At 36.0% G+C, this 22,055-nt stretch overlaps 1 non-coding gene across 1 annotated transcript; it reads left to right on the top strand.

Moving 5' to 3' along the window:
- The first annotated feature begins 20,667 nt into the window (after nt 1-20,667).
- Nucleotides 20,668-20,740, top strand: Trnav-cac (transfer RNA valine (anticodon CAC)). Its single transcript has one exon. It is a non-coding gene; the product is annotated as a tRNA-Val (tRNA).
- The last annotated feature ends 1,315 nt before the right edge of the window (nt 20,741-22,055 follow it).

Here is a 22,055-nt window from a genome sequence, read left to right as displayed (position 1 = left end):
TAAAAAAATTATGTACTAATATAAAACATTTGATGTTTAGGTGTATTTACAAAGTGACAATACATCTTAAACACATTGAAAATGTTCTAATAGTTTTTATGCTAGATCTAGTATCATAGTAATTTATTTATAAATGTTGCTACCCTTTAGTATAAATTTGAAATCTGGAGATTATAGAACTAAATTTCTATTGAATTAAAGGACTAAATTTCTACCAAAGGACTAAATGTCTCTCTTAACATAGCTCATGAAGAAGAAGTACCACATGAAAACCAACTGAAAGATCAAGATTCAGTGCCAAAAACCCAAGTGCAATCAAAGAAGCAAAAAACTTCCAGAGAAGAAGAACTTAATAGTAAGTTACTGATTATAGCTATTTTTATATTATTGTAAATTATATTCATTAGAACTTTTTTCTATGGTTCATAAATATGTATTTGAATATATACTTTATAGAAATTTACATTTTAATATGAAGTTTGCACACCCCAAAATAACTCAAGAACAAAAAGCAAAGATATTCATAGAAATATATTCATAAATTAATTAGGGCACCCAAGGTCTTGCAGAGTGCAGATAGAATTATTGAATGGATAGTTTACAGATCATTGACTTTTAAGCTCTGCAATGAGGGGAGGGCAAGTATTCCTTTTTATTCCCCGGGCTGTCTGTGTCACTTTTGTTAGACAGTGGCTCTGAGTTAGAATTTTTTGTCATAAGACTGTTATTCAACCAAGGTCATGCTCCCTGTCCACCAATGATAGTAACATGCCAATAATTGTTTCATAAAGGGTAGTACTTCTCAACTGACTCTGGAACTATGGGCTGAAATCCTGTTGAGCACCTGTGGTCTGTAGCAGGTTTTTTGTTGTTTGTTTTTCCATAGACTCCAATCAACAAACAGAGGTGTTGCTAACATATGTTACTGAAACACAGATGGAATTCAGACAGGTCCAAGGAGAGGGCAGTAAGGGTCCAAGGAGAGGGAAGTAAGGGACCAAGGAGAGGGCAGTAAGGGTAATCAGTTGAAGGGTCCAAAGCATCCAAAGCATTAGGGTCCCTTCAAATGTAGTGATCTTCATGGTAACCAGATAGAAGAGTGTTGTCTCATTTCTGTGACAGGAATATGAGTGTGGTAGTAGTTGAATAATCCCCAACAGTTGCTCAAATTATTTTTATTTTGGTCTTGCACATAGGACAGATGGAAATATTGAATGGGTAAATAGTTTTCAGATAGTTGACTTTTTAAAGCTCTGTGATGAGGGCGATTGTTTCTTTTTCTTCCCCAGTCTGTCAGTGTTGCTTTTGTTGGATGGTAGCACTGAGTGCCAATAGTTTGATAGGTTCATGATCTTCCACATATCTCACTAAAATATCTTTTTCTTTTTGTGGGGGGGGGGTACTTGGGATTGAACTCAGATGCACTTGACCACTAAGCCATATCCCCAGCCCTATTTTGTATTTTATTTAGAGACAGGTCTCACTGAGTTGCTTAGTGCCTTGCTTTTGCTGAGGCTGGCTTTGAACTCATGATACTCTTGCCTCAGCCTCCCAAGCTGCTGGGATTACAGGCATGCACCACCGTGGCTGGGTTCACTAAAATATCTTAACTGCAGCATATTTCATCAGAGGGTGGGACTAAATGCTATTGTGTGTTCATATGCAAAAACACATTTAATCAGTAATACATTTATTAGTAAGGGCCATAACAATGGGGATTTGTAGTAGCCTGAAAGGATCCACTCAAATTTGGGAATGGACAAAGGTAGGATGTGACCCTAGAGTAATAATTAGAAAAAAATTATCACTTTCTTCCTCATCCTTGTGATAAAAATTGTGGGGATCATGGTAACTTGTTTACTTGTATCCAAAAAATGCATGTTTACTGGTATCTAGGGAATGCAGTTTCCTTCTGCCTTCACATTGAACTTTGAACTTGATGTTGGTTCTTAGTTGCCTGGGGAACTTCACCTAACCCCTAGTTATGTTCACTTATGAATAGTGAGAGGTCTGAATAAAATAAGGTCTTATGAAGGACGTCACAAAGTGCTAAGATTACTTCATTCATCAAGGAGGCAAACTACTCAAGTCTCAAGATCCATTGACAGAATGGAGGGGATAGCATTTGTAGTAACTATAGTGGCCATCAAATGTAGATCTCAGTGACTGCTGGGACCCTGATGGCTCATTCGATCTTCAGTCTTTGGTAGAGAACCCATCAGTCTAATTGTTTTGTTTGGTAACCAGTCCCATGGTTCTCTTTCATAAGGTCGTTGCCTGCACTGCCCAGAAGAGGACACACAATTACCATTTTTATATTACCTCATTGGTCATTATTTGCTATCTGGGATGTCACCTGGACACCCCAAATTTATCAAAGATCTGGATTGTATAATTGAGTGAATGATATGACCTTAGGAGGAACTTGGTTGAGCTTGATGACCAACAGGATTGAAACAAATGAAGTTAAAAATCTATGTCTGTGACTGGGGTTGTGGCTCAGCAGTAGAGCACTAGCCTAGCATGTGCAAGGCCCTGGGTTCAATCCTCAGCACCACATAAAAATAAATAAGTAAAATAAAGGTGTTCTGTCTAACTACAACTAAAAAAAATTAATATATTTTTTAAAAAATCTGTGTCTGGCCAACAATCTTATCTGTCTAACTACAACTAAAAAAAATAAATATTTTTTTTAAAAAATCTGTGTCTGGCCAACAATCTTATCTGTTGTTCTCATGCCCTCATTGTACAATGAGGGATCACCATGGTCCTCTGTTGTTTTTCTAATTTGACACATCTTAGGAGCTCAGCTAGTGAGTCCTGAAATAGGGAAAGGATGAATGATTCCCCTGAACACTGAGAATCTTATGTAAACAATCCATTAGAACTCTCCAAGAGTGCTTTATGGTGCTGTGATGCATTATCTATGACAGATGATGTATTAATGGATTACTTGGATTAGTGGTTTTATTTTTTCTTTTAGGATGTTCATTTCTTTAAGTTTGCTTTTTAGTTTTAGTCCTTCTTTTTAATTTTTAAATTAATTTTATTTTTGGACTATGGTAAATATTAAACTTACATGAAAATAATGTATACTTTGAGAAGTATCAATACCTCCTTAATGCCTCCTGCTGCATTCTCCAGTCCTCCTGTCTCTGACTACAACCAGAGTGTTTTCTTATATATTTCTTATATTTCAGTTTGTAAATATAAGTACCTCTTTCTTCTCTCTTATAATTTTTCCCATTTTCCCTTTTTTCTTTCCCAATAGTTAGCACATTAGCATTTTACTTTTTCTTAACATTATCTCCTAGAAACATTTATTGATGTGCTTTTTTATATTGTAGATATACCATGAGTCATGTTAAAATTTTTATATATTTATTTACATATTTATATAAGCTATGTTATAGTTTATAGTATGTACCTTAATTTATTCAATCAGACTTCTATGCTAATACAATTAGTTAGTTTTTAACTGTTTTGAAATTATTAATAATGGAATAAAGAAGAATCTTATATACATGCCTTTTCATCATATAAATCTATGAATATGTATTAACCTAATGTGCACATAACCCAAGGATAATGAAATAATGAGCTTTCTTCAACACACATACATGTTAAAAATGTTCTCACAATTTTAATTTTAGATCTAGCTTTGTGGTAATCTACATATAACTTTATCAAAATGAGAAAAAAAAATTGGTATATAATTGTTGTAAATGTGAAATATAGAGTTTGCACAATACATCTGTTTTTCTATTTGGTGAACTAAATGCATTTCTTTATACTGCTCAGCCCATTCTTATACAAATGAAAATGTTATGCTTGAGCATTAAGAGTTAGTATTGAAAATACAACAGCAATTAAAGGAACTAAGAATTTCTAGAGGGGAAAGGCTTGATATTAAGTATCATAATTACTGATAACTTTATTTTAGAATCATTAGAAGATATTTTAAGTTGGGTTATTTTTTCTTTAGCATTTCAATGTGTGTGTGTGTATATGTGTATATGTCATATATATGTGTATTTTTCCAGTACGGGGAATGAATCCAGGAGTTATTTACCACTGAATTATATCCCTAGGCTTTTTGACTTTTTATTTGAGACAGGGTCTCACTAAGCTGCAGATGTTGTCCCTGAACTTAACCTCATGTTTCTCATCCTCTGGACTCAGCCTCCTGAGTCACTGAGACTACAGGTGTGTGCCACCATGGCCAGCTGAGTATAAATTTTATAGACACTTTATACTTTGAACTAATTATAATACCCTAAGATTTCTAGAGAACAAGAGCCTCAGTATCGATGACCTTTGGTTGAACTTTGTTTATAACACTATTTCAGAGCCACGTGTTATAAAATCAGTACCCATAAAACTTCAATAATAGGCCAATATTTTTCTCTTGCAAAGAATGTAGCTTTCAGCCAAATTCAGGAGATAGTGAATTTAAAAATTCAAAAGAAAACTCTGATCTCGGGCAGTTCTTCCATAATTTCTGGAGTTGGTGAAGGGAGAAGTTGCCAAGTCCTATAACTCAAAAGGAGGATGTAAATTCAAAGGATTCAGAGCAAGGGCACAGGGTGGCCCTTTGGAAAGCCTCTATTTGTTAGGACACTAATAGTAGCCTTCCGGGTAATTCAATTTATCAACATCATGTAGATCCCTGCTTAGATAATGTGGACATAATAGTAACCAAATAGTCCTGGTACTTCTTTGTATTGTGCCGGGTAGAGTAGACTAATGTCTTGACTGTTGTTTTCTCTGAGGTAATATTACCAGCAGTCAAGCCAGGGATCCTGCCTGAATCCTGGCTGGCTGGACTCGGCTGCCTGCTGTAAGAAATGAGCAAATATGGGCAAATAAAAAATGAATTTTATGCAGTTTGATCAAATTGGGGAGAAGCAACAAATTTGAAACTGGGAAGACAAGGCTTTGCTGCTCATCATTGCACTATAACTTTGGAGCCAAGTTGACAAAGGAAAATGGGTTTATTCAAAGCTAGCTTTGAGGGAGATAAAGGAAAACTTTCTGTCTCAAATCTCCATCTTCAGGGATTCAGGGGCTCAGAAAATTTTAAAAGAAAAGAGATACAATGGGACAAAGGGCAGGAAACCTGCATATATAGATTAGCTAGGCTGTGCTTAGCCAGATAATATGTTGATTTTAAGTCCTCGGTGTCTGTCCCCAGCATGGAGGAAGTAAAAGTAGTTTTTGTGAAGTTGCTTTTAATTTCAAAGAGGGTCTATTTCAATAGACTTTTGGTTTCTTTCTCAATTATACCCTGGATTTCACTTGGATATTAAGTCCCTGATCTAGTGGTGTTGCTGCATGTAGCTCAACAGAGCAATAGTCCTTTTGTCAATCTGTAATACTTGTGTCTGGGTAGAGATGCTGGCAGTACTGGCCTCCCAGCTGAACCAAAGAACCCTGTCTGTTTCTCTTCATAGTAGATTCCTAGTGCTTTCATAACAAAATGAAATGCTATGAACTGAGTGGTTTAAACAATGGAAATTCATTATCTCAGAATTCTTGAGGATAGATCTCAAGGAAGGTATTAGCAGAGTTGTTTCCTTCTGAGAGATTGTTAATGAGAATCTGTTAAGAGCTTCTGTTTTAGTTTCTGGTAGTTTGCCATAGTATTTGGTGTTCCTTGCCTTGTAGGTCTAGAACCTCAATCTCTGCTTGATCCTCTCAAGACATCTCTTAGTGTACATGTCTCTAGTCCCCAAAGCTGGTTTTTGTAAAGATATTATTCATATTGAATTAAGGCCTACTCTAATGACTTCATTTTAACTTGAATATTTTTTTAAAGATCCTATTTTCAAATAAAATCATATTCTGAGGCACTAGAGTTTATAAATTCTGTATATTCACAGTAGGAGTGCAGGAGGTGGAAGACAGTTCAACCCAAAACTATTTTTCGACCCCAAAATATTTTTTCATCCTACCTACATGTAAAATATATCCAACCCATACCAACATCCCCCAAAGTTCAGCTATAATTCTAAAATCTCATCTAAAAATTATTAAGTTCAAGTTCCAAAACTTATCACCTAAATCATTAAAATAATTATTTGGGAGCCTTGGGATTATGATTCAACCTGGGGAAAAAAATGTGTTCCACCAATGAACCTGTAAAACTATACATCAAGATTCCTTCTCCTAAAACAGGCCTAGGACACATATTCCCATTCCAAAAAGGAAAAAAAGGAAGGAAAAACAGGGGGTCACAAGTCCCAAGCAAATCCAGGATTGGGCAGGGCAAGTTTCTTTAGATTTTTAAGTCTTGAGATTAATGCTAATTGGCTTGATGCCCTGTCCTCTTATGGCCCTGCCTGCCCCCTTGGGTCTAGGTAGTGACCTGGATCAGAGCAGGCAAAGGCAGTCAGTCCTTCTGGCCTGTCTCCTGGGCCTTTGGTGGCAACAAATGCCTCACTGGCATCTTAACTACACTTAGGGTCATAATTATCTTTTCTAGAAGGGTAGCACAAATTCACAACAGAATAGCTCTATTGACCTATTTCTTAGAAGTCTCTTAGAAGTCTGACAGCCCTCCTTTAATTCATCCAGTTTCTAGCCCCTTTAGTCCAAGCTGGCAGTCCTTCTGTGGTGTTGGTTGACTGGATCCAGTCTATATGTCTAGCCATACCCTTGATGTTTACTCTAGAACATGTACTCTCTCTCTCTCTCTCTCTCTCTCTCTCTCTCTCTCTCTCTCTCTCTCTCTTTTAACATGGATAGGTTGAGAACTTTGCAAATATTCATTTTGTTTCCTTTTTACTTTTTATTCCTTCTTTAATTGATCTCTTTAGTACTTGTTTTATCAGAAAGAAGTAATTAGGCTGTGCCAGAAATATTTCACTTGGAAATATCCTTTGCTAAATCTTAGAATTCATGTCTTATAAGTTGTACTATTATAAGTTTTACTGTTTTTGAGTACTTTGTACCCAAAAGAACATAATTCAATCAGTTCTCTGGCATTTTGTAATAGAAATTGACTTTTTTTCAGTTTCCAATAAAATGTTCTTCATTTCTATCTGAGACTTGACTGGAAAATCCTTTATATTCATGTTTCTGTCACTGACAATATTTGCATAGCTTTAAGTCAAAAGACACTTTCCCTGCAGCTCTTCCCTTTTCTTTCTGAGGAATTCAACACATTTTGGGTGGAGGACACATAATTCAACCCATAACTCTCTCATCATGGTGTCAGGGATTATAATTTAAATTGTAATCACAGTTAATTTAAACCTATATCCAAGAGGCTCAAAAAATGCAACTTCCCATCTCCCCATTAACTTTCAACTTGGTATATATAGCCATTATTATCCACTAGGAATAGAGGGACCATGGCTTAATCCCTATTATCATTTATTTTTTGAAAGCTGAGATATCTGGTTAAATGTTGAGAAGAGCTCTCAAATTCACCTGCATATTCACTTTGAGGAGCAAAAGGAATTTCACTTGTATTAATCATGGAATCCATCATCATGTAGACCATAGCAGAGAAGCCTTTTGTATTCCAGGGCCCTTTACCCAGCCATGAGTTCCTTGATGAGATATCCCAGAAATATACTATTGGATAACCCATTTGTTATGGTTTAGATATGAGGTGTCCCTAAAAACTCATGTGTGAGAATGCAAGAAAGTTTAGAGGTGAAATAATTGGGCATGAGAGCCTCAATATAATAAGTGCATTTATCCATGTGAATGGATTAACTGGGCTGCAGGCAGGTAGGCTGTGACTGAAGGAGGTAAGTGACTGGGAGCATGCTTTGGGGTTATATTTTTGTCACTGGTGAGAGGAATGCTATCTCTGCTTCCTGATGATCATGTCCTGAGCTGCTTTCTGCCATCACATTCTCCTACCTCATCTTAGGCCCAGAGCAATGGAGCTAGAGCAATAGACTGAGACCTCTGAAATCATGAATGCCAAAAAAACTTTAACTCCTCTAAAATTGTTCACTACACGTCTTTTTGTCATAGCAACAAAAAAGCTGACCAAAACACCATTGTTGAGTAACCAAACCCAGAGATCTTTTCCAAATGGTCTAGGAGAAAGGCGCATGAATATCAGTTTTACATCACTCTTTCTGCTAGTTGGTTATTGCTATCTGTGTAGCAGTCACTTTTCCCAATCTTCATAATTTTTCAGTAAAGATTTGGATTGTGTTGCAGACTGATCAACATCCCCTCATGGGGAAGTTCAGTTGAACTTGCTAACCAGTAGAAATAGCATGAACAAATACAATCATACAATCTCATTCATTCCTAAGAGACTACCAGAGTCAATCTCAAACTAACAAACTTGGAACTATCAGAAATGAGTATCTAAAACATTTTTAAAAATAAAAATAATTTTTTAAAATGTACAAAAAGATTAAGAAATGAATATCTCAATGGTAATTAATTAATTATAAATCTTATAAATCACTTTTAATTACATTCCAAAGAACTTTGTTTTGGACTCATGAATATTCCTTCAACCATATACATCTTTTGGTAATCATTTGCACTATACTTTGGATCTTTATAGGTAGTTTGTTTGTTTTATGGTTGCTACTGAGTTGCACATTTTAAATATTACACTTTCTGGATTTCCTTATATTTCTTCTTGTAGTTGGATAGGTTTTGCTTTATACCTTATAATGCTATATTATTTATGGGCATACAAACTCCAAATTCCTATTCTTCAAGGATAGATTAGTACCAATAAAGGGACCAATCTCATCATTTCTATAGTTTTGTTTATTTTCCACAATAATTACTTTATCTGCTATTAGTGTCGCTCAACAAGCTTTCTTCTGGTTTGGTATCTGCATGCTAAATTACTTCCATCTGTTACTTTAATTTGTCTTTGTTTTGATGATTTTGCTGTGTCTCTCATAAAAAAATTGTAATTGTATGTACTTTTAAATTTCTTATGAAATTTGTATTTATATTCATTTATAATTAAATTATTGATATTCTTAGATATATTATTTTATTTTCTTGGTTCTTTCCATTTTTTTTCCTGAAATGTTTTGTTCTTTTCTGCTCTATTTTTATCATTGTGTTTTTCTCCAATCATATTTGATGCCCAAAATTTTAAAGATTTAAAATGTGAATTCAATAAGAAAACTAAAGAACAGTTTTAAATCTCTAAGTAAGCATAATAATGTTATAAATAGTGAATATATAATTTATAACAGACAGACTGGAGGGAAGATGGCGGCGAAGGGAGTGTGTCATCCCCATGTACCGTGTCACTGAGCAGGAGATTGACGAGGTAGAATGGCTAAAACCTAGCTTGTTAGGAATTTCCAGCAAAATTGGGGTGCTCCAAAACCTAGAGGAAGGATTTCCATCGCATGAGGATCAGCTACTGGGGCTCAAACGCGAGAGATTTGTCCGCACGGAAGGTCACGCTGCTTATTCAGCAAATCGCCCCGTGGCTAGAGTCTGCGGCGCGGCGCGCGCTGGGAAACAACGAGATAGCAACGCAAAGATACAGCACTGCTGATTCTGCGGGCTCCTGCCAGCTGTGCATTTACTGTACTCAGAGCTGAATTCTGGGTTTGAGACGGGGGTAGGAAGTGGTCCAATTTGGTTCTCCACACTGGTCAGACCACAGAGGAAGCCAGCGGCCACCATCTTGGAGAGCTGACGTCACCATCCCTGATCGCAGCTCTTTCAGCTATAGAACAGGTAATTTCAGGCTGCCATTTGCCTGCGTCTCACAGACAAATTCCTCAGGCTCAGTGATAAAGAACCCGCAGAAACTGTTTCTTGGAGCCTGCTCCTATCAGATCATACACCGAGCCCGGAGCGGCCGAATTCCAGCTCCCGGAAGTGCTCTGGTCCAGGGTTAAAGAACCTGCGGAAACTGCCATTCGCCTGCGTCTCGCAGACAAATTACTCAGACTTAGTGCTAAAGAACCCGCAGAAACTGCTTCTTGGAGCCTGCTCCTAGCAGAACATACACCGAGCCCGGAGCGGCTGAATTCCGGCTCCCGGAACTGCTCTGGCCCAGGGCTAAAGAACCCGCGGAAACTGTCATTGACCTGCGTCTCGCAGACAAAGTACTCAGGCTCAGTGCTAAAGAACCCACGGAGAACACACACCGAGCCCGGATTGGCTGCATTCAAGCTCAGGTTCGCCTGCTTTTCGTGACTCAGCACTAACTATCCCGCTGAAATAAATGGTCGGCCCTTCTAACTTACAGAGGTAAAAGCCAACCGAGCCTTCATAGGCAGTGGCCACAGGATTGAAACGGGACTTGGGAGAGAGACACTCAGGACCAACCCATTGCATTGGTCACCCGGCAAAGGGAACGAACGGTCACCATTTGCATGGGATACCACCATGGCAGAGAACTGATGACAAGGGCGGAGGAGAGAACTTCACTGAAACCAGCGACGACAGGTGTGTAATCCCCTAGCCATCCCTCTCCACTCAGCGGGGAAACCTTAAGGGCCTCTCCCAGCTCTCCCGTGAGCACGATAGCCAGACTGAGGGAATCAGGAGTGGCGTGAGACTCGCGGCGCGGAACTCCCGGCTACCGCTCCCACCAGTGCTGACAACTGAGGTCTCTTGCACCAGATACCGGGGGCGTGGCTACCAGAAGCATCAAATAAATTTATAAGAGTAAACAGTAACCCAGCAATCAAACAGAACAAGAAGTAATATGAGCAGCATAAAAAAACAAGGAAGAAAGGGAGTACAAACAATGAAGGACAGCCTAAATACTCAGGAGGACCTAGAGTCACCAGAAAAATGGTCATATAAAGAACTCAAGGAACACCTTAGACAGATGGAATGGAACCTTAAAGAGGATACGAGACAGCAAATCCAACAGTGAAGGAACACATTGAAAATGAATTACATAAACAGACAAAAGAAGAAGTAAAGCATCTTTATCAGGAGATAGAGATTATAAAAAAAATCAAACAATAATTCTAGAAATGAAGGAAATGATAAACCAAATTAAAAACTCAATTGAGAATATCACTAACAGAGTGGAGCATGTAGAAGCCAGAACGTCAGACAATGAAGACAAAATATATCATTTGGAAAAGAGTCTAGCCAACTCAGAAAGGCTGGTAAAAAATCACGAGAAAAACATCCAAGAAATATGGGACAACTTAAAAAAACCAAACCTACAAGTCATCGGGATAGAGGAAGGTACAGAGATTCGAACCAAGGGAATGAGTAACCTGCTGAATGAAATAATTACAGAAAACATACAATCAATCAATACATGAAAAAATGCTCACCATCTCTAGCAGTCAGAGAAATGCAAATCAAAACCACCCTAAGATACCAGCTCACTCCAGTAAGACTGGCAGCCATTAGGAAGTCAAACAACAATAAGTGCTGTCGAGGTTGTGGGGAAAAGGGTGCACTTGTACATTGCTGGTGGGACTGCAAATTGGTGCGGCCAATATGGAAAGCAGTATGGAGATTCCTGGGAAAGCTGGGAATGGAACCACCATTTGACCCAGCTATCGTCCTCCTCGGACTATTCCCTGAGGACCTTAAAAGAGCATACTATAGGGATACTGCCACATCAATGATCATAGCAGCACAATTCACAATAGCTAGACTGTGGAACCAACCTAGATGCCCTTCAATAGATGAATGGATAAAAAAATGTGGCATTTATACACAATGGAGTATTACTCTGCACTAAAAAATGACAAAATCATGGAATTTGCAGGGAAATGGATGGCATTAGAGCAGATTATGCTAAGTGAAGCTAGCCAATCCCTAAAAAACAAATGCCAAATGTCTTCTTTGATATAAGGAGAGCAACTAAGAACAGAGTAGGGAGAAAGAGCAGGAAGAGAAGATTAACATTAAACAGAGACATGAGGTGGGAGGGAAAGGGAGAGAAAAGGGAAATTGCATGGAAATGGAGGGAGACCCTCAATGTTATACAAAATTACATATAAGAGGTTGTGAGGGGAATGGGGAAAATAAACAAGGAGGGAAATGAATTACAGTAGATGGTATAGAGAGAGAAGATGGGAGGGGAGGGTAGGGGAGGGGGGATAGTAGGGAATAGGAAAGGTAGCAGAATACAACAGTTACTAATAGGGCATTATGTAAAAATGTGGATGTGTAACCGATGTGATTCTGAAATCCGTATTTGGGGTAAAAATGGGAGTTCATAATCCACTTGAATCTAATGTATGAAATATGATATGTCAAAAGATTTGTAATATTTTGAACAACCAATAAAAAAAAATTTTAAAAAATAATAATTTATAACATACATGAATTAAATATACTTTGGATACCCCTGTATCTAGAAAGTAACATGGTTGCTTTTATATGCACATGTAAAAAATGCATTTACATTATAGTTATGTATATATATATTTTAAATTTGTAGTTGTTGATGGACCTTTATTTATTTAATTTGTATGTGGTGCTGAGGATCGAACCCTGTGCCTCACACATACTAGGCAAGCACTCTACCACTGAGCCACAACCCCAGCCCTAATATATTTATTTACTAGACAATTATTCATTTATATCACTAAAATATGAGACAAAATGTTGTTGGGTAATCAACATACATTATAAATCTAGACATTTCACCAAGGATATGGTTCTCTAGTATTTTCAAAAGCCTTTCTTGTATAGTCCAGACAAAGATAAGATAGCACATGAAAATCTATTGCTTGAAACTGGAATTTCTAGAAAGAAAAAAAATTCACAATAAATGTGATAAAATTATTAAATTATTTTGATAATAATTGTTGCTAAATTAATTATACTAATCATTTAATCATTTAATTTAGTAGAATTTTGTTCATGGATGTATACTTTCTACAGATATATATATATATATATATATATATATATATATGTGTGTGTGTGTGTGTGTGTGTGTGTATATATATATATATATATATATATATATATATATACACATACATACACAGATATACAGATATATATTGTTTTAATTGTATCATTTAAATGTTCTATGTCTTGATGTCCTTGAATTTTGTTTGTTTAGCCAATTATATAGAAGTATAAATTTCCCTACTATTATTGTGGATTTATTTATTTATTTTTATAGTTCTGTACATTTTCCTGGTACTTTGTAATTAGGTGCATACAAATATAAAAATAAGATAGTTCTTTTGAACTCAACATGTTGTTTCTTTTTATGAAAATTACCATCTTAGTCTCCAGTAGGGTTTTTTGACTAAAAGTATATTTTGACCTAACTGTGCAGTTATTTTGGTTAATATTCTTATGTCATATCTCTTTTTTACCCATTTATTTTATAACTTTCCATACTCTTATAATTTAGTGATGTCTTATGAATAATAAATAATAAGTAAATTATTTATGAATTCAGTGTGACTATCTTTGTTCATTGCTAGAATACATAATCCATTTATAATTATTGTACTTATTGATATATTTGGATTCAAATATTTTGGGAAGGTACTTTCTATCTTTCCTACCACATCTAGATTTTTTCTATTTTATTTCTTTCCTTATTTTGGAATTTTAAAATCAATCACTCATATGATAAAATGTTTTAACATTCTTTAAAATATGAATAACCTTAGTATAATAACCTAATTTCAACCTTCAAAGTGTTTACATGAAGTTAATAAGTTTTGGTCATAGTGTGTGAGGCACTCTGAGGTGCCATGAAACTGAAGAAAGGCCCAGAAACTGTGATTACACAAAGCAAAATTCACTGGGGGATATCTTGATAGTGTGTGGTCTTGGACAGCAATAAGACCCTTTGAATTCTCACAATTTGGGTCAGAAGGATATTTATATATAACATCTAAGCCAGAATGTACCTGGTTTATCTTAATATTCTTGCACTAGAGTCCTGTTGTAAATAGTTTTTGTCTGCTTATAGTTTGCTGGGAAACTATACAGGAAAAACCAATTATGGTTACTATGGGGCAATTATGGTCAAGTTGAATCCAGATGCTCAGGAAAAGCACTTTTTACACTTTTATGGTCCCTTTAGAACATGCATTAAAGATGAGATTTCCTTGTCATTTATTTCAGTTGTATTGGTTTGCTTAAATTGTTATAAAACTGACAAGAAAATTTGACTGGTTCTTGGTATATATTAATAATCCAGAGCCTTCACAATAAAGCTATATCACATTACTTTGGATTAAATGTCTCTCTTCTGATAGTTCAGAAGAATTTTAATCTTAAAAGTCCATTTCCAATTAAGAAACTTAGTACTGCTAGAAAAGTGAGACTTGATAGAAGCAAAATTATGAATATTGAATTATAATTTTTAATTAAATTTTTCAGCTTAGATCATGAATATACATTTAATCATAATTATGAATTTTACAGATAATGTATATACACATTAATATGTACACAAATATAACATGTATGTTTACATATGTGTGTTCTTATATACTCCAGTAGTTCAAGTCTATTATGTTGTTCATGTGCTCTTAACTTCATTGAAGTTCTCTTGTTTATTCTATCATTTATAAGAAAGGTATTTGAAATCTACTACTGTAATTACTGAATTTCCCCTGCTTCTTGTCAAAAATCACTGAATGGATTTTCACGGGTCTTATTTTGTTTCATTTGATTTATCTGTTCTTTCACTAATTGCACCGATTTCCATTACTATAACAAAATACCTGAGATAATCAACTTATATAAAGAAACAAGCTTTTATTTGGCTCAGACTTTTTAGCTCCAGTACATGACCAATTGGCCCCATTGTTTTGGGCCTACAGTGAGGTAGCATATCATGGTGAGAACATGTGAATGGAGAAAAACTACTAACTTTGTTACTAGGAAGCAAAAGCAAATGAGTATAGGGCAAGGGGCCCCACAGTACCCTTCAAGGGAAAGTCCCTCATGTCCTAAAGACCTTCCATTAGGTCTCACACTCTTTTTAAAGGTTTTAACACCTCACAATATTACCACCATGGGAACCAAGCCTTTTACCCCTTTGGGAGACATTCAAGACCCAAACCATAGCATGCCCACTGTCTTGGTCTCTGAAGGTTTATAGGAAGCTGTAAAGTAAATATCAGTGTCTATTCTTGTACTTTTGTTTTCCTTAAATATTATATTGACTATTATGGGGCTTTTTCCTTTCTATATAAACTTCATAATCAGTTCATTGATATTTACAAAATTGCCTAGTGGATTACATTGGAACAAGTTGGAAAGAACTAACATTAACAATACTGAATTTTCTATTGATACACAATGGAATATTTCTTCATTTTGATGTATTTAGATAATTTGATATATCTTAATTTCTTTTATCAGAATAATGTTAGTTTTCTATATATTATATATGTATCATGCATATTTTGTTATATCTAAGCCTAATTATTTTTCAGATTTTTGTTATGAACATGATTTTTTTTAATGCTAGGTTCCAACTGTCCATTAGCATCTAAGAAACCTTGCTATATCATTTTTAATTAGCTTTTTTGATAGCATCTATCTTCTCATGATTAAGAGGTTAAATGTTGGGGTTTTTTTTAGATGTTATTTATCAAGTTGAGAAAGTTTTCTGCTTATTTTTTTTACCATGTTTAGTTTTAGCATCAATGAGTTGTGTCAAATGGTATTTTTGCATTTCTGATGAAGTACATGGCAGGGGAAAGATATTTACCTCATGCCATTCAGGAAGCAAGAAAGAGAAGAGAAGGGGGCCAGGAATAAGATATACTCTTCCAGGGCATCTCCCACAATGACCTACTTCACCCCCAAAGGACCTTATCTCCTGAAATTTTTACAACCTCCCAATAATGCCATCAGCTATGGACACTTCAATGAGTTAATCTTTTTCTGATGTCAGAACCTTCATGATCCAATCACTTTCCAAAAGTCGTCCTACCTTTGAACATTGTATATTGGGGACCATGCCTTCAACATAGGAATCATTCTAGATCCAAACCATCATAACATCTCATGTATAGTATGAGTATTCTGATGTCAGCTTATCCCCATTTTCCCCCTCTTGTGGGAGAGTCCTGTCACTCACTTCACTTATGTATGAGTGATGATAACTGAATATATGCTTAGTATTATATTATTTATTAATCTCAACAATTGGTTTGATTACTTAAGTGTAAGAAAAATGAAATATTTCTATCCTTTATTTTCTGATGCCCTTCTTCTCTATGATGCTCATGATTTCTGTTCTTATCATATTTCTTTTTTTGTCTGAACATTTTTGACATTTTTTTATTGAATTTAGGTCTTTGTCTTGGAGCACACCATTCTTGGCATCCATCTGTAGGCTTTATCTCCTATGCTCAAGAGGCCCAGGTTGCTTTGCCATGTAGGTACTAAAATATCTATAGGAAGAATGCTGGGCACCCTAAGTGACCATAAATATATTCACAGTTAAAGGTTATTGTCATTTCCACTCAAAGTGATGTAAGATATTGAGCATCAAGGAAACATTGACTGGCTCATTTGACATGAAGATATACCCCTGGCTTAGGACGCATAGTAAAATGAAAGCAGATTATTGAAGAGTCCTCCAGACAATAGAGGGGGAGTGATCCATTCTAGCAGATTGGCAAATCTCAAAATAGGAATACAGGAAACATAAGAAAGCAAGTAAAAAAAAGATGCCTTGAAAAGTATATAACCCTGCAACAACTGAATCTATAGATTTTGAAGTGGATAAAATCTCAGAGGATTTAAAGTTAAGATGATCCATGAGTTAAAGGAAGATCTAAGGAATGAGCTAAGAGAGAAAATTCAGGAGATGAAAGATCATTTTAATAAATATGTGTCTCTGAAAAGATTCAAATAGATATTCTGGAAATGAAAGACTCAATAAGTCAGATTAAAAATTCAGTTGAAAGTATCACCAATAGATCAGATCATACAGAAGACAGATTTTTTTTTCAGGCCTCAAAGACAAAGTATATTATCTTGAAAACACAGTCAACAATAAAGACAATAAGAGAACCATAATCACAATAATCAGTAAATTTGGTGTAATCCCCAGAGACCAAATCTGTGAATCACTGGTATTGTACAGAGTTCCAAGATACAAACTAAGGGCATGGATAACTTTTCGGTAAAATATCAGAAAAATGTCTGATATTATTGGTATCAGACTTGGGAATGAGATGGACATTCAAACATGGGAGGCATTCCAAGGCCCAAATAGATGAGATTCAAAAAGAACCTCTTCCTGATGCATTATAATTAAAGTGGCTAATATACAGTACAAAGACAGAATTTTAAAAGTTTCAAGAGAAAAACAGCAGGTTACATTTAAAGGTTATCCAATAAGAATCATCTGATTTCTTGGCACAGACTCTGAAGGCTGGGAGTGCATGGAATATATCATTCTAAGTCCTAAAAGAAAATAACTGCCAACCAATATTTCTCTAGGCAGCAAAACTTTCATTAAGAGTTGAAGAAGAAATAAAAATCTAAGATAAGCATAAACTAATGGAATTCATGACTATTAAGACTGCACTACAGAAACTATTTACAGAATACTACACATAAGAAATTAAAAACATCACATCCAGTGAATGGACAAACCTCATTAGAAGGGTAACTAAACAAATTGGAATTTAGAACCAAAGTAGACATCAGAAAAAAATTAAAATGGCAGGTAATAATAAGCATCTCTATAATAACAATCAATTTAAATGGCCTCAACTTTTAAAAGACAGACTAGAAGAATGGATAAAAAATAATCCCCAACTATATGTTTTTTGCAAGATGCTAATCCACAGGATAGTGAAAGCTTGGAAAAAGATATTCCATGAAAATAGAGACTAAACACAAGGAGCAGTTAGTTGCTAACCTCAGAACTAGAAAAAAAAGTGCTAAAATTCTTATGGAAAAATAAAGAATCAGAATAGCCAAATCTGTTCTGAGCACTAAGTCAATGGTGGAGGCATCACATTTTCTGACTTCAAGTTATATTACAGAGCTATAGCAACAAAAGCTACAAGTATTGACATAAGAGCAGACATGTATATTCTGGTATACAGATATCAGTGAATAAATTAAAAGATACAGAGAGAAACTCACACAGATATAGTCAATTGAACCTTTACATAGGTGCCAAAAATATATGTTGGAGAAGAGACAGCCTTTCAAGCAGTGCTTGGAAAAACAAGTATCCATATGTAGAAGAATCAAACTAGATCCTTATTTCTCATCCTGCACAAAAGCTGTTCAAAATGGATTAAAGACCTAGGAATCAGACCAGAAATTTTGTAACTGCTAGAAGAAAATCAATGCTCCATCATATAGATGCAGGAAGTGACTTCCTCAATAAAAAGGAAGATTTATTTTCTTTCTGTTTTTAAGCTTTATTTTCTAAAGCTTATAAAATAAAACCAAGAAGTTATAAATGGTGCAGCATCAAGTTAAAATGCTTCTGCACAATACCAAAGAAATCAATAGTGATTGTAAGAGAAGAAATAAAAGGCTGTGCCTTTGGGGGATGCATTTTTTCTTTCTTCCTTTCTTTCCTTCTTTTTCTCTCTCTCTTCTTCCTGGTTCGATGTGCTAAGCTGCTTTCATCTGCCACACACTTCTACCATGATGTTCTGCCTTACTTCGGGTCCCCAAAGGATGAAGTCAGCCATCTATGGACTAAGGCCTCTAGAAACGTGATCCCTTAGATAAACTTTTCCTCCTCTGATTGTTCTTGTCAGGTCTTTTGGTCACTATATTTTAAAAAGAAAAAAAATGACTAATACAGTAATTGGTACCAGGAGTGGGGCTGTTGCTGTGAATATCCTGACCATGTAGTTCAGAAACTTTGGGAGCCTTTTTTAATTTCTGGGAGGAATTTTGGAAAATTCAGTGATAAAAGCTGGAAAAGCTCTAGAATGTGGACCTCAATGGGTGATTCTGGTGGGAGATCAGAAGACCAGAATGCCAGTAGTACTGCACACAGTGAAGATAGGGCTCATGAGGTTTTAGAGGGAATGGAGACTCTATTGGAAATTGAACTAGAGGCCATTCATGTCATATTCTTGATAAGAAGAATGACTACATTTTGCTCCTGTCCTGAGACTTTCTGTGAGGATGAATTTAATGGTGATGGATATCTTAATCTGGCAGAAAAAAAATCTAGGCAGCATAGCATTTGAGCAGTGTCATGTATATTGATGGCAGCCTTTTAAGTTTATTATGACAATTAGGAGCAGAAAGGTTTGAAAAACTTGGGAAGAAAACTGTGAGTAAAACGGAATAAGTGATTTTTAAAGACATTACAAAATGATAAAGATGTTGTCCAGAGATAATAGGAAAGATGGCTTGAGGGTATCTCAGGGATTGGCAAAACCAAACTCATTTCAGGCTGAAGGAAATAAAAGTAAAAATCTTTTGAGAAGAGACAAGTGGGGCATCCTCCTTGCACAAGGGGACCTAGGAAGTTGGTTCAACATGCCCTCAGAAACTCAGAAGCTGATACAGCCATGGTCCCTAGAGGCTTTGCTAGTACTTGAGATTGTAGCAGACTTTGGTGGCAACCACATGGTGGTAGTTCTGCAGGATTTCAGGATGCTGGAGTTAGGATGTCATGGAGGCTTTCACTGAGATTTCAAAGAAAGGCTAGGAGGCCAGGCAAAGTGCTGTAGGGTCAGAGTGCTTGCAGGCTGTCCCTGATAGGGTGATGCATGGAGATGTGAGGAAGAAGGTGAAGTTGCAACGAAGACCACTAAGATTAGAAATATCAGAATCATGGAACTTCTGCCCTTGAAAGCTACAAGAATTGAGCATAGAAAATCCAAGAGAGAGGCTATGTGGGCTGCAACCAGCAAAGCTATAGGGGTGGAGTTATACAAGTCCTCTGGAGAGAACATCATGATGTCATGTGCCTGAGATGCTGCCCAGCTGGATTTTGGTCACACTTTGGTCCCATCCTTTCTTTCTATGCCCTTATTCCTCTCTTTTGGGATGGAAATGTTTACTCTGTACCTTTATATATTGGATACATGTAACTTGCTTCTGATTTTTACAAGGGCTTATGCTGAGAGTTTGCCTTGAATCTCAGAAGAGACTTTGGACTTTGACTTTTGGGCAAAAAGTCAAAAGTTTTAATCTGTTAAACTATAAGGACTCATAAAAGTGGACTATATGTATTTTGCATTGTAAAGTGGACATGAGGGACTGGGGATATAGCTCAGTAGGTAGAGTGCTTGCCTCGCATGTTGAAGGCCCTTGGTTCAAACTCTAGCACCACACACACACAAAAAAAGTGGGATCTTTTGGGACCCAGGAGCAGAATATTATGATTTAGATTAGGTGTCCCCCATGAGCTCATGTGTGAGACAATTCAAAAAGTTTAGAGGTTATAAAGTTTAACTTGATCAGTGCACTAATCCCCTAATAGGGATTAATTTGGTGGAAACTATAAGCAAGCAGGGTGTGACTGGAGGAGGTAGGTCCCTGAGGGTGTGCCTTTGGGCTCTATAATATGTCCATGTTGAGCAGATCACACTCTCTGCTTCCTGGTGCATACCCTGAGCTTTTCCACCATGATGTTCTGCCTCTCCATGGGCCCAGATAAAGGAGTTGGCCATCTATGAACTAAGACCTCTGAAACCATGAGCCCCAAAATAAACTCTTCCTCCTCTAATTGTTTTTTCCATGATTAAAACAGTTCATAAACATTTTTATTATAAAATATACAAAAATTGGGCTGGGGATGTTGCTCAGTTGGTAGAGTGTTTGCCTCACATGCACAAGGCCCTTGGTTCGATCCCCAGCACCACCACCAAAAAAAAAAAAAATCTATGTAAGATATTTATAAATTATAATAAAATTTTATAATTAACACCAGGATAACCCTTGCTAGGTCAAGAAATAGAGTAATACTAATACAAAAATCTCACAACTTTCTCCCTCTGCACTGTAGTAACTACTATATTGATTTTAAAGTAATACTTTCCTTATTTTTTCTTAATTTAAGGTCAAGTCAGATATAGTTACCTCTATTTTGAACTACAAAAATGGCAAGTTCAACCTGATAGTTATATCATTTTAGTATGTTTTCAAAAATCAACACAGTTTTCTTTAGTTGTGCATAGTAGTTGGGTTCATCTCAACAAACTCCAAATAGATGCATAGAAATCAATTTCAGTTCATGATGCCCTCTTTCACTCTCCCGGGCTCCCTCCCCTCTCCAACTCTCTTTACTCTATTAGACTTCCATTTGCTTGTCTGTTAATTTATATTGATTAGTTTGTTATGCTATTCTATTCTTACCTCCCACTTTTCTTTATTTTTACACTAGCTTCTGCATATGAGAGAAAACATTTGACCTTTGAATTTCTGAGTTTGGCTTATTTTACTTAGCATGATATTCTCTAGATCCATCCATTATTGGCAAATACCACAACAAGTAATTCTTTATGAATGAGTAATATTCTATTGTGTATATATACCAAAATTTCTTTATCCATTAATTGGTTGATGGCCATCTAGGTTGTTTCCATAGCTTGGCTGTTGTGAATTGGGCTACTATAAACATTGATGTGACTGTGTCATTACATTATGTTGACATAATAAGTCCTTTGGATATATGCTGAGGAGTGGAATAACTGGGTGAAATGGTTCCATTCCAAGTCTTTTGGGGAATCTCCATACTGCTTTCCAGAGCAGTTGTACCAAATTTCAGCCCAACCAATGAACTTTTTTCTCCACATCCTCACCATTATTTTTTTTGTTACTTTTATTCTTGATAATTGGTATTCTGACTGAAGTGAGATGAAGTCTAAGTGTAGTTTTAATTTATGTTTCTCTAATTGCTAGAGATGTAGAACATTTTTTCAAATATTTGTTAATCATTTGTATTTCTTCTTTTGAGAAGGGTTTGTTCGATTCCATAGATCATTTATTGATTGATGTGTGTGTGTGTGTGTGTGTGTGTGTGTGTGTGTGTGTGTGTTAAGCTTTTTCAGTCTGTTGTATATTCTGGAAATTAATACCCTACCTGAGGTGCAGGTGGCAAAAATTTTCTCCCATTTTGTAGGATCACTCTTCATGTTTTTGATGTTTCTTTTGCAGTAAAGAAGCTTTTTAGTTTGATG

This window comes from Callospermophilus lateralis, chromosome 13 (assembly GCF_048772815.1).
Source record: "Callospermophilus lateralis isolate mCalLat2 chromosome 13, mCalLat2.hap1, whole genome shotgun sequence".
NCBI classification, from domain to species: domain Eukaryota; kingdom Metazoa; phylum Chordata; class Mammalia; order Rodentia; family Sciuridae; genus Callospermophilus; species Callospermophilus lateralis.
This window is presented reverse-complemented; position numbering and strand designations above follow the sequence as displayed.